This window comes from Protopterus annectens, chromosome 4.part1, assembly GCF_019279795.1.
Source record: "Protopterus annectens isolate FY-2018-M chromosome 4.part1, PAN1.0, whole genome shotgun sequence".
In the NCBI taxonomy this organism is placed as follows: Eukaryota; Metazoa; Chordata; order Ceratodontiformes; family Protopteridae; genus Protopterus; species Protopterus annectens.
Genome location: NC_056734.1, coordinates 589,842,306 through 589,856,047, shown reverse-complemented (window position 1 = coordinate 589,856,047; position 13,742 = coordinate 589,842,306).

Genomic DNA, 13,742 nt, shown 5'->3' with positions numbered 1-13,742 from the left:
GTGGTTCTGCATTTAGAAAAATAGCATTCACTCTGTAATATTTGGTAAAGGTACACACAGAAGACCAAATGGCTGCTTCTAGGATGGCATTACAGTCAGTCTTCTTATAAAAGACTCCAGATGAGGCCACTACTCTATTAGAATTTGCCTTTGTTCAAAAAGGTATGGGTTTACCATGCTGAATGTGATAAGAAGTAATGGATTTAGAAATCCAGTTGGCAATAGCTTGTTTGGAGACTGGATTCCCTAACTTGGAATATTGGAAAGAGACAAACAATTGGTCAGACTTAATGATATCCTTAATCTTATCCAAGTAGAATCTGAGTTGTTTATGGCCATCAAGTGAATGACAAATACTTTCTCCCTTATTTTGTGGCTTGGGAAAGAAAGTGGGAAGATGTATGGCTTGATTGAGACAAGAGAGTTAATTTACCATTTTAGGCATAAAGGAGGATTGGCTCTCAAACACACTTATTCCTATGAAGAATAAGGACAGGTGGGGCTGTGATAATGGCCTGCAGTTTGGAGAGTCATCTAGCCAAGGTAGGGGCTACCAGAAGAATGGTTTTCAAAGAATAAAATCTTAGACAGGCAAAGGCTGTTAGTTAAAAAGAAAGGAGGGTAAGCTTTTCCAGCACAAAGTGATGTCCCAAGCAGGTGAGATAGCTTTCTCTAGGAAGTTTTAGGAGGAGTGTATCTTTTAGGAACTGCTTAACCTGTAGTCTGGGGAGAAGAGAGAGATTCTGAGGTTGGCAATCAGAAATGGCTGAAAGGCGTACTTTCATAGAAGAGTATACTATGTCAGATTTCAGCAGCTCGCACAAATAAAAGCTGACAACCAGATTACTCAACTCAACTGGATCCTCTTCAAGAGCATGATTCCAGATAGAAAATATTTTCCTTTAGCTATGTAAGATTTCCTGATAATAGATATCCTTGCCTCCTGGAAAACCTGTAACACATCATCAGAAAATTATCTAAAAGGATCAGAATCCTATCATCCATAATGTCAGGTTAAGGGATGATAGGTTGGAGTGAAGCAAGAAGACCCCGTGTTGTGCGAACATATCCACTGTGAGGGTTAATTTGTGGTGGTGGACTTTGACTAGGTGGTACAGAAGGAAGAATCAATGCTGCCTTGGCCAAAAGGGAGTCACTGCAAAGATTTTTGTCTTGTCTCTCTGGATCTTAATTAAGAACTTGGGAAAAAAAGGAAGTAGAGGGAAGGCATATAGGAACCTCCCTTTCCAAGGAAAGGACATGACATACATTTGCCAAGCTTGGAGAAAGAATGTCTTTATGCAAAAAAGATGAAGTTGCTTGCTGTCAGTAGAGGCATCACTGAGTTCCCCCCCCTTCTAGACTATGTCTAGGAAGACCTTTCTTTTCAGCATCAGTTTATGGGGATCATCCTTTCATCTGCTTACATTCTCATGTGAGAGGGAATATAAATCACTTGGATGGAGAGGTTTGATCTTGTGGCCCACCCCCATGGCAAAAGAGTGACTCTGCACAGTTGACAGGATCTGGTGTTCTCCCTGCTTGTTTACGTACCACATGACAGTAGTGTTGTTTGTGAGAACTCTTAAGTTAGCCTGTATTCCAAGAGTGGGAGAAGGTCTACAGGGCCTGGATTAGTGCCCACAACACATTCAGAATGATATTCTCTGATCTTAGATTTTGTGACCATTGACCCCCTAAACTCTCTTGTGGCCTATCCATACCCCATGTGTCATCTAAGGCATCTGTGTGCAATTCCTGCTGCAGTGTCTGCACTTTGAAAGGTAGATCTGGGTTGAGTCTTATCTGTGATACCCACCAAATGATTTCTTTCCTTAATCAAGGTAGAAGAGGAATATTGATGTCCAGGACATGGGAATGTTGGGACCAGGTGGATTTCAGGTACCACTGGATCTTAATCATATGGAGTCTGGTAAAGGGGACCATGGGTATAATTAGAGCCATGAACCCCAATGCTTTGAAGACTTTTCTTGCTATGCTAGTCTATAGAGAAAGAAGAGAATGGAATTAAATGGATGGGGCTTTGCACCTTGTCTGGCTGCAGAAAGGCCTGCAGAATCTGGTGTCTAGTCTGCACCATAACAAAACTAGGCCTTGGAACTTCTTTAGATTAATGTGAACCCTAAACCTTGATGTGAGGACAAGGTGAAGTTGAAATGAATTAAAAGGTTCTGCTGAAAAGAAGTCTGCATTGACACGTCACCCAAGTAAGGGAATATCTAGAGAAAGCTATGACCAGATCCAGGCAATTTGTGAAAGCTTTGGGGGCAGTAGAAAATCCAAAAGGCAAAGCACAGAAGTAAAAGTATAATGAGTAAGTTGAAAACCTCAAACATTTCCTGTAGAAGAGGTGAATAGAAATGTGGAGAGAGGGATCCTTTAGAGCCAGAGACACCAGGCAATCCTGCAAAAGAATGAATGGTAGAAGAGTTTGTAGAACAATATCATGAAAGAATAGTCATTCAGAAAACTGTTGATGTTGGAGAGATGCATCATAGGCCTCCAATATCTTCTTTGCTTGGAACGAAGAACAGTCTGGAGTAGAACTTTTTTCCTATATGCTGTGGGGAAACAAGTTATATTATGCCTTGTATGGAAAAGCTGGAACAATGGGAGAGAGCAACTTTATTTGACTGTGAGAAGGAAGAGGGATGCCACTGAATGAAAATAAGTTATTCCAAGTCATTCTGTACTCATTCTGAATAACATAGATGACCCATTTGTTTGCAGTGAAGAGAAGCCAGTTCTTCAAGAATGAGGTACGCCCTTTGGATAGTGGGAGAGATGGATAAAGGTTAAAAGGAAGATGGTAGTCAGGCAGACTTACCTGAGAATGGAGGCCTGTCAGATCTAGAGTCCCTGTCTGGTTTGTTTTTAAATCCTCCTAGGAATTTTCTTGGACTTATGAGAAGGCCTGGACTCCCTGTAAGCAAAAGAAGTGGGCTTTGCTGGGTAATTTTTCTAGTATCTGTGCACAGACGTAATAAAGATCTATCTACAGCCCTTCAAGATTTTACCTTGTTCTTGTCAATTTTTAAACACACTAGAGGTATCCAGATCACTCAAAAGGTCTCTGGTCAGAGGAGACTCTAGAAGCTTTGCTTTAATGTCCTGTGGGTAGAGTTGAGAGCAAAACCATGCATACCATCTTATAACATAACCTATAGTAGCTGCCCTGGAAGAAGCTTCTACTGCATCATAACATTTTATGCAAGTCCTAGCCACTTGAGAGGCCTGAGCCACCATATCTTTGGTGTGCTGTTTACTGCTGGATTCTCCATGGAGGACAATGCTTTATTTAAATTCCCCAGAATAGACAGCAAGCATTTAGTCATTTGGGTGTCATAATTCAGAGTTCTTAAGGCAAGAGTGGAGGATATATAAGCCTTCTTCCCCACCTGTCTATTGCTCTGCTGTGTTTGTCTGAAGGAAGAGCAGTATTAGCAAGTAGTAGCTCAGAGATCTTGTCTGTTGACATGGAAAGCACCGAAGGGTCTGCCACCAGGTTTCTACACAGAAATTTTAAGTATTCAGGTACATTATAAAAAGCTATCATGCCTTTTAGGAGCAGATGGCTGTGTGTCACGAGCAGAGGATCTGGATGCAAAGGTAACAATAATGGCCTTCAGAATAGTTGGCAAAGGTTCAAGAACAAGTGTGTCTACTTCCAAAAGATTATACCACCTTTTTGCACCTCAGAAATTTGTTTTGATTCCCATTCAAAATGTTTCATCATAATAACATAAGTTACCTCAAATAAAGCTTCTCTCAACAGGGGAGTCAGGAGAAAGGGAGCCTTCATCAACAGAAGCCTCTTTGCCTGGTTAGTGGATCTGGGAAGAGTAGGCCAAGGAGTGCTCATCTGAGTTTTATTCAGCCTCTTCATTCAGAGAAGATTAATTTAAGTTTCTGTCTTGAGGAATGGTAAGAGAAGTAATAGAGGGATTAGTAGGCCCTACAAAGGATGGTGGCCTAAGTGTCATTGTGGCCTTAAACAGATCCTTTAAAAAATCCACCAACTTCCTTTCTTTGGATGTCTGAGGAGAGGAAATATTTTTTTCTTCTTTCTAGGTGCAACATCTGCTTTCACTAAACACAGAGGTTCTGACCCTGATGTATCTCATTAAGAAATCCTGGTATTTTCTCTCTAACAAGGATCTGTGGTATGTCATTTGTCCTTCAAAAAATATTAAATGGGGTTCCCCCTTCTCAACATGTTTAGCTACAGTTATTTCATACATGCAAACCTCAGATGCCATACAGGCCTTTGGTTGAGTTGCAGTAGAGTCTGACTGGGCAATCATGATAACAGGCCTAAGCCTCTTAAAGTTTTTCTTTTGGACAGGAGAGATGTCAGGGGTGAAAGGGCCCATTATCTTTGCTTGGACAAGGCACATAAGGTGCTGGGTCTCCAGGTAAGAATTAAGTGATGATAGTCACATTTATAAGTTCTTAGGGACAGAGAACAGAGAGATCATACAATTCTTACAGTAATGTTCTGTCCCTAAACAGAAATGGAAATGGGAGAGGAGATCATTGTAGGGAATCTGCCTAGCACAATCACACTTTCCCCTCCTAGCTGACATCTGACAGAGCAACAAAAAGTAATGCAACTGAGAAAAAAATAAGGAAGTTTCCCCAATGGGACACTCATCTGAACGAGTGAAGGCTAGCAGTACCAATGTCCATGCACAGAACAAACCGATGGGTGCAAGACCTGCAATCTGACTGGAGGTGAGAAAGCTTGATGATTTATGCTCATACAACCACTTATGTACTGTTATGCACACAGATGACATCATTGGACTTTAGGATATATGGAAGGATTTTGGTACCTTGGCCAGACATCCAGGTTATTTGGTGAGGTAACCAAACAGTTTGGAATACTTCTACAGTGCTCTAAGGAAAAATGTCTAGCATTAACCTTTGTCCAATGATGACTAGCAGTACTGCTTGATGCTAAGTGTCAAACAATAGATGTATACTGATATGGGAATTTAGTTTCATTAGCACTTTTTGGACATGTGTCTCATATCTTCATTCTTTTTTCTAACTTGATTAAGGGTTGAAATTGACAGGCTGGAACATAAATTATGAGTGGAAGACAGCATAACGTGCAAAAACGGGAGACTGATACTGGTGCGTTAATAATGTAAGAAGTGTAAAATCATACTTATAGGTTACACTTTCCGGTGTGATACATAGAAAGTCTTCATCCCTCTTTTTGCCACTGAGCATATATGCTCAACAGTTATGCTGAATTGAGGTTGGTATAGATAACATGACTACTGGTGTGCACTTTCTAACTGTAGAGTATAAAACACACAGCTCACCTCACATGCTGGAGTGTTTGGCAGAGCTGAGTGCTTCCTGTTTTTTTTTTTTTTTTTTACTTTGCAAATGAGGGACTCTGTACATGAGTTATCATTAAGTCCTTTTAAGGGCTGCAAGCACTAGTGGACTTTTTTGTGCTTTGTGTACTTTTTCTCTTTCTAATTTTAGTGAGGGGAGGGTGTTGTGTTTAAAAGCAGACACTTCCCTTTATAACTTTACATCTAAGGGATTCTGTGTATTAGTTCTCATTTTTCTGAAACAAGCAATCAATAATGGAATCTTTAAATCTATATGTTAGAAGATTCACTGAAACCTAAGTACAGTAAAGAATGAAAACATTGCAGGGTGGATTTCAGAGATGGTTTACACAACTATTATAATAACTGTATTAACTTGACTGAGCTCTCAAGGATTGGTCAAAGAAAAGTGAACATTGACTTACTGGAATGTAGCTGTCATTATGTAAAAGCATTTACAATTGTTGAATACATCAAGGATTGGTGTGAGGGAATAGAGAGTTTTCCATATAAGGAAATATCACTGAGACATTTAAGGATTGTACAGAAAGAAATAAAGGATAAGTATTAGGAAAAGAATTAGAATCACAACTCCCCACTAACGAGACCAAAGGGAAGAAAAGGAAAAATGAGTCTAAGTTAAGTACCTTAAGAAAGCATAAGCTGCAAAATATCATTGGTCATGATATTATAATGATTCTGTGGACAGGCTCTTTGGGGCTAGCTATAACAAAAGTGGGAGCAGTATGTCTTTAATAATAGAAGATGAGGGTAACAATTATTTTAATAAAATAGTTAGCAATCTGAAGGGTGGAGATTCACTAATATCCAAATAATTATATGCTTGCTTAGATCCAAAAGTCACTATAATAAATGAGATTTGTTCAGTTAGCAAAGCTGGCCAGGATCAGGATTGTACTGACCCTGTCTCAGAGACAAATTGAACTGTAGAGATGTTACGTGATAAGTATGTGACTAAAAGGATATCAAATAAAAATGTATTAAAACAGAGTATGTCAGTTGGCAAGGGGGATGTAACAAAGGTTACACTGAAGTTTTAGCCTTGGGTCATTCTTTTTTAAGAATCAATCCAAAATGCATCCTCCTGCAAGTATGGCAGTACACGGCTTAAAGTCTCAAAAGTCAATCAAAAAGAAAATAGCCAGCACAAAAGTGGTGTGAGAGCAAGCATTTATTCCAAATATGGCAAAAGACAGACCAGTTTCTGCAATCCAAACTATGCCTTCTTCAGTGTCCTGACACTGAAGAAGGCATAGTTTGGATTGCTGACACCGGTCTGCCTTTTGCCATATTTGGAATAAAATTTTGCTCTCACATCACTTTTTGTGCTGGCTATTTTCTTTTTGATCATTCTTTTTTAAGGCCTGCCGTAAGGAAGACTTATGAATTGGATAAGGTGTCTTGGTCTGTTTCTGTTTTATTTGGGATAAGATTACTTGATACACTCAACATGATAGCAAAATTAAGCTTAGTCTATCCAAAGTATGACTTGTATGTACTACATGTTGGATGTAATGATTTAAGGTTTACACCACTAAAATATATGAAAAAGTACCTGACGGATATATTACAGGCATTGGAAACAAAGCAAATACAGTTTAGGTTAAGTGAGATCATTCCTTCACCCTCTTTGAAAGACTATCCCTGGGATTCAGCAAGCTTCCATGCAGGAATAGCTTATTCCTGCATGGAAGGGACCATTCCCATACAGCACGGCAGCGTGCCATGCATATTCATTAAGGTGTGCTGCTGTGCTGTAAAATGGACATGGTTCTGTGTATGAATGCAGGGAGGGTGTCTGAGAGCAGAGCTCTCACAATACACATGCCCCCTGCATACCAGAATTGCCATACAGCAATTTAAATAGAGTGAAAATGCTTGTAACACCCCCAACCCATCAGGGTAAGCAATCTGGACAAAGCCATAAGGGACAATTGTCCCTACCATACCTCTCAACCTCTTACAGTAAGAAATCTGGACAAAGCCATAAATAAAAGTGGGACAAAGTCCCAAAAAATAGGGGCAGTTTTTAAATATTGCTATTACAGACTTAGAAAGTTGATAGAATAACAGGTTTAGCATTATCATGGAAATTCTGAAGGGTACGAAGTTAAAAACATAACAAATAATTAATTTTTTTAACGTGCAATAAAGTTTAAGCGTAGATGCATGCTTAGCTATACTTATCCCAGCTGAAATGGCATAATAAGTTAAATAGCAATAGACAGCCAATGTAAGAAACAGTCTAGCAGTTAGAGTGTGCCCCTTGTATATAGTCATTCACGATTCGAGCATCTCCAAAGCCATTTCCATTTTGCATGTGTAATCATTACAATTTTAATTTATTTGTATATTTATGTAGGAAGTAATTTGTATTTCTCAAGCAGAGTAGTGTATTAGGGTCAGATGTGAAGTGTCAGTGTAACAAAGTAGTGAAACACCCATATAGACACATACAGTATAGTCACACAAGAATAAATGTAATGAAAGCATATTGGGGGATGTCAGGAAGGAAAAAAATGTATAATATGTAATGAACCATGAATCAATCCCATATAGGTAGTAGTCCAGTAAAATAAAACATAAGCAATTCTAAGCATTGCACACTTATGCTGACTGGGTGTAAGCGTTGTGCAAATATGACTGCTAAGCAATGAGTAGCCTAGTTAAGTGGATTTGTCCATTGGTAAGCAGTGCTGAACCTGCCCCTTTAAGCACTACCAACCTTAGCTAAGCAGGTTTGCTCGTAGCTTAGTTTAGCTCAGCATATTCAAAACTGTCCAATCATGGCAAAGGGGTGGGAAATTGGCTGTATTTAAACCTTGCAGGCGGGAATACAGTGCAGAACCGGTTGTAGCTTTCCACTAAAGGCAGTATGGCAGGTTTTGGAAATGACATATGCTTTCAGGTGCAGCACTGGGGCAGACAGGAGTCCAAGGTCATGGTAGGACTCCTGGTAAAAAATAAAACATGATGTAAGACTGCTGCAGGACCAGTACCAGGGCTCTCAATACAAAGCAGAAGCCTTGAAAAGTCTTGTCCATGATCTCTCCAGTGCCACTGGTATCCATCGGACTGTTGAGCAGGTCCAGTACCACTATGCTGACTTGAAACAGAGGAAGAGGGAGCTCTTGCAACAGTGGGTCTAAGAAGCAAGACAGAGGGGTGATGTCCCAGCACTGTGTAAGTAGTTATAGCAATAAATGTTTACCAAAGTCCAGCCTGTATATGTGATGGATAGCTATACCTAAATGTTTCTCTATTTTCATTACAGCTCCAGCTGAGCGGGCTGCGAACCAGGAAGCCCATGCCAGTAGGTTGCAAATGCTGCATAGCAAGGCTGATGAGTAACAACCCTGCTTGTAGTAGTCATACCAAATAAATATAAAGGAGCAGAATGTCACCTGACAGTATAAAAATGTGTATGGTTTGTACTGAATAAACCAAACAATATGTCAGTAATAGTCCCATATAGGTCATATTTACATAAAACTGTAACTGTCTGGCAATAAAGTTATACATCCTGGACTAACTCTGATTTTGTATGGCATGAAATGTTGCATTCACCAAGTTCTGATACCTGAATAGTAATGTTATGTTAAAAACTTTTTCCACACTGTGCAATATCAAAAAAATGTCTAGGAATGTCTGTATAAGAATGATGTAATTACAAGGTCAGATTGTACAACCAAAAGAGACTTAGACAGAAAACACTGAAAAAAGATGAAGCAATTTCTCAATAGCTCACTCTGATGAAAAACAAATTGTTATATTTTTAGCAGACACAGCCATGGTTCAAATCCCGGGAGTGGTAGTAATCAGTATGCATAATTTCAACTAGGATTTTGTGAATATGTGTAGAAACAGTCAGGTAGTGTTAACAAACATTCCCCCAACAGGTCTTCCATTGTAAGAGAAGTAGAAAGTAGCTATAAGAAAGTTGAATTATACACTGTGTACAGACATACCACTCCCAAACCAAGGCCATAGGATATTGTAATAATACCTGTACAGTATTGAAATGTGTTTCTATTAATGTTCCATGCTGAAATACTATAATTGGTGGCCTGTTTCTATCAATGTAACCTGCATGCCATTGTAATGGCCACTATGGTTTTATATATGCATGTGTTCTGTTTGCTATGCAACTGTTCCAAATCTGTTGTTTTGGGTTAAATGGACTATTTATGGTTGCTGTTATAACTAATCCTGGATTGTGTTGACTATTACTAACCCAAATATGTTCTAAAACTGCAACAACACAGCACATTTGGGAAGGCCAGTCCCAGTGGACCCACCACTCCCACCTCCTCTGGCCATGGCACCGGGCCCCAGTACTTCTGGGACCCACCCCAGGACCTCTTCATCTTCTGGTCCTGCACCACCTTTGGGTGGAACTGTCTCAGGGGATGGGGCTCGCCCCCTCACTGGGTGCAGGTGCGGACAAGGATACTGTCACCCAAAGCCATGTCTGGGGTCTGGTGGGTAGCGAGCTCAGCAGAGAATTGGGAGATCTGCTATGCCAGCTTGAGGACAGCATGGCGCAATTAGAGGGTCAGCCTGCCCCCACATGCACAGCCCCCAGCACAGCCACTTTTGGGGCCATGAAGGTGCAGTGGTGACTGCCCATCGGTGGGACCTCAGTCTCACTGTTACAATTTGGAGGCTCATGGGCTTCCGATTTCCAAACACCCCACCCCGTCCAAGGTGTTTACCCCACGTGCCATATACCATCCCTGTATGCTGCCTTGCCTGTCTTGTTTGTCTTCCTACCCAACCTACCTCCCCAAATATACCTACTATCCTTCCCTAACATCCCACTTTCACCTTAAAAAAAGGCCAAGCTGTACCCCCAAAAGATTTTGCCCCATACATAGCTGTCCATTTCCATTTCACACACATGTCCACTGGACATATGTAATCTTGTCTAATTGGTTTCACAACACATTATTGTTGTCTTCACCCCTCTTTCAGGGGTTTGAGTGTTCAAATCTACCTACAATTTCAGTATATATGCACAGCTGTTGCTGTAAAAGAAATTGACAGCCAGGGACCTTCCCTATACCTGCCCTGCACATCCCTAACTATTTTCCCTGTTGTCTTTCCCTCTGTATGCCCCTTTTTTCACCACTTTCCTATCACCCCTTTTTTTCTTTTCTTTAAAAGAAATTAACACTGGGTAAGTGGGAGTAAGTTGTTTTAAGCAGCAGTAAGTGGGTTTGTGCATGTGTGGGTGGTGCTAAGTGATGCCTAAACAGCTTAAGCACTTTCTAAGGATAACTCTGTGTGGGCATATTTAACTGAAAGTTAGCATCGCTTACCACCAGCCAAACCCGTGCAAACCCACTTGCAACTGTTTAAAACTGCTTTAATCACCACATCACCATCAGCCGCTGTTTTGGCAAGTAAAAAAATAATCAGCCCTATCTAGTCTTGAACCCAGGACCATGTACACCATAATCAGAACAACATACATCTACTCCATCTGAGCTGTACTAATACATTTTTTTTAAATATATCATTAAAGACAGGTATAGAATACTGTGGAACCAGTCATGTTTATAATAAATAAATATACAAATATGGATTTGTATGGTGATAGATACAAATGTAAAGTGTATACATTAGATATATGTAGGTACACATACAAAATTAGACTTATAGAATATGTACATATATACCATAAATGATATATATGTGCAGATATCAGAAAATAAATGTACAGATATATCAGTAGTCATATATGTAAACAAATATATATACATATATATATATATAGAAATATATCTATACACAGATAAATGTATATTAACATAATATATACATATATATATATATATATAAATATATATCTAGGTACACAGATATACATATATATATATATATATATATATATATATATATATATATATATATATATATATATATAGAGAGAGAGAGAGACATAAATGTACATATATAGAGATATCTATATATATATATATATATATATATATATATATATATATATATATATATATATATATATATATATATACATATATATACATATATATATATATATATATATATATATATATATATATATATATATATATATATATATACATACACACACACACACACACACACACATATATATATATATATATATATATATATATACACACACACACACACACACACACACACACACACACACACACACACACACATATATCTATATATATATATATATATATATACACACACACACACACACACACACACACACACACACACACACACACACACACACACACACACACACACACACACACACACACACACACATATATATATATATATATATATATATATATATATATATATATATCTGAGCATAGCATGTACTGGAGTCATACGCAGAGGCATACCCCCCACCCCTAAGTCCAACAGGTCTGGAAAAAGGCTGCAAATGGGGGGCAATGGACCAACACTAGGGTCACAATGTACGTCCTGCAAGTATAACTATAGAATGTTGCTATAGGAACAGGGTGTGTGTCAGCATACATGTTCAGAAGGATGTCACTTTTGAAACTGTAATGTCTGTCATCATATACTGACAGAAATGCCCACATGATCACAGTTATTTACCACAGGAAGGAATACAATGATACTGTGCAACAAATCAGAAATATGGGCAATACACATGGGCAGTCTGGAACAATCTGGCTGTTGACAGGTATGCTCAGAACAGCTTAGTGCAAGAAATCATAACCAAGCCTGACAAAGTGGGGGGGGGCATGAAAATGTGGGCATTACTGAAATACTGGTGTAGTTGAGATGACATATATGATGCAGTAACACCCTCCTGTCTGTTCCAACATCTATTGAGTGGAACAGCACAAGTCCAAAGCTCCTTGACCTCCAAGTAGTTATACATGAAATCATCACATCCTCCCACTGATGTGTCAGAAATACACAATGCTTATGGGCAACACTTACATCTGCCAAATATCTGGACATAACATCAAATTAGGTGAAATACACTGAGCTGCTAGCCATGTCACCAAGCAATATCCAAACTACAGGCAGACTGACGCAACAAAAAAGCAATCTTGCTATGGGGGAATACACATGTAATTGCAAATATACCAGGAACTCCAGGGATGTAACAGCACTGAGAAACAGGCACCAGTGTGAAAGTACATAAATTATAAAGATTTGAATCTGTACTGCTCTTACCTGGCATTAAATAATACTGCAGATCATCTATCAATATGTTCTCAGCCTAGCTGCCACCACCCTTTACCATTACCTCATACTGTGACCGATCAATGTTATCCCTCACTTGTTATTACAGCTCTGCAGAACACCCTTGTTCAGGTAAGAAGTACACATGCATATCCGCCATCATCTCACACAACCTCTCACTTTCCAAGATTACAGTAAACAATCCAGTTAAAAATATCACTGCCATGTCACATAAACCACTGTCATGGAGGTAGGTACCACCCAGGAAATCAGTGCAGAGTGTCGAGGTAAAGCAAAAGTCCACCTCAGTGTACTGAGGTTACATTCCAACTGTGTACTAAGAGTCTTTAGATGCAGATGACATTGCAAATAGAGTACTGTGTGGGGTTTAGAAATGCACACATGTGCCTATTTCAGGTAAAGAATAGCAAATAGTGTAATATCATAGTGTATACTGTACCTGTGCAGACATGTATCATTGCTCCTGACCAATGGCTATTGTGAAGCTGCTGACAATATCTCTACCTCACAATACCTAGGTACCTCCTGTCAACATGAGGCACAGCAGCCTGAGCCCAGTAAGTATGAGATCCTCCTGTTGTGGCTTACCAGTACACAAGGCATTTTAAGGTCATGCATGTGGCCATGCACTGAACTCTTATAGTCAGCAAATTGCATGTATCTGCAAGATCACCTGTGGTGGGGTTCCCTGCATGATATCACAGGAGCCTATTTGCATGAGATGTCACTTATCAGTATCATAACTCACAGACCTGTTATTGCAGGACATTTGGATAATGATTGGCAGAGGGCCAATGGTAGGGACATGTTGTATACAGTACTGTGATACAGTGCATATAAAAGGTGTGCACACATGTCATAATGCCAGTTATTTGTGAGATATGAAAATGTGAGCACAATACACAAGACCAAAGCCATGCAACCTGTATTGTGACCTATAATCTGTACAATGCAATTGTGAAATATACAACTCTGTCAGGGAAACATGTATGTGGAGTGGTAACAGTCCAAAAAGCTAGATGCATATGTGTGGACCTTTGTCAACCCATCCCCACACACAGTCACAATGCCCACACATTCCCTGTCACCAGT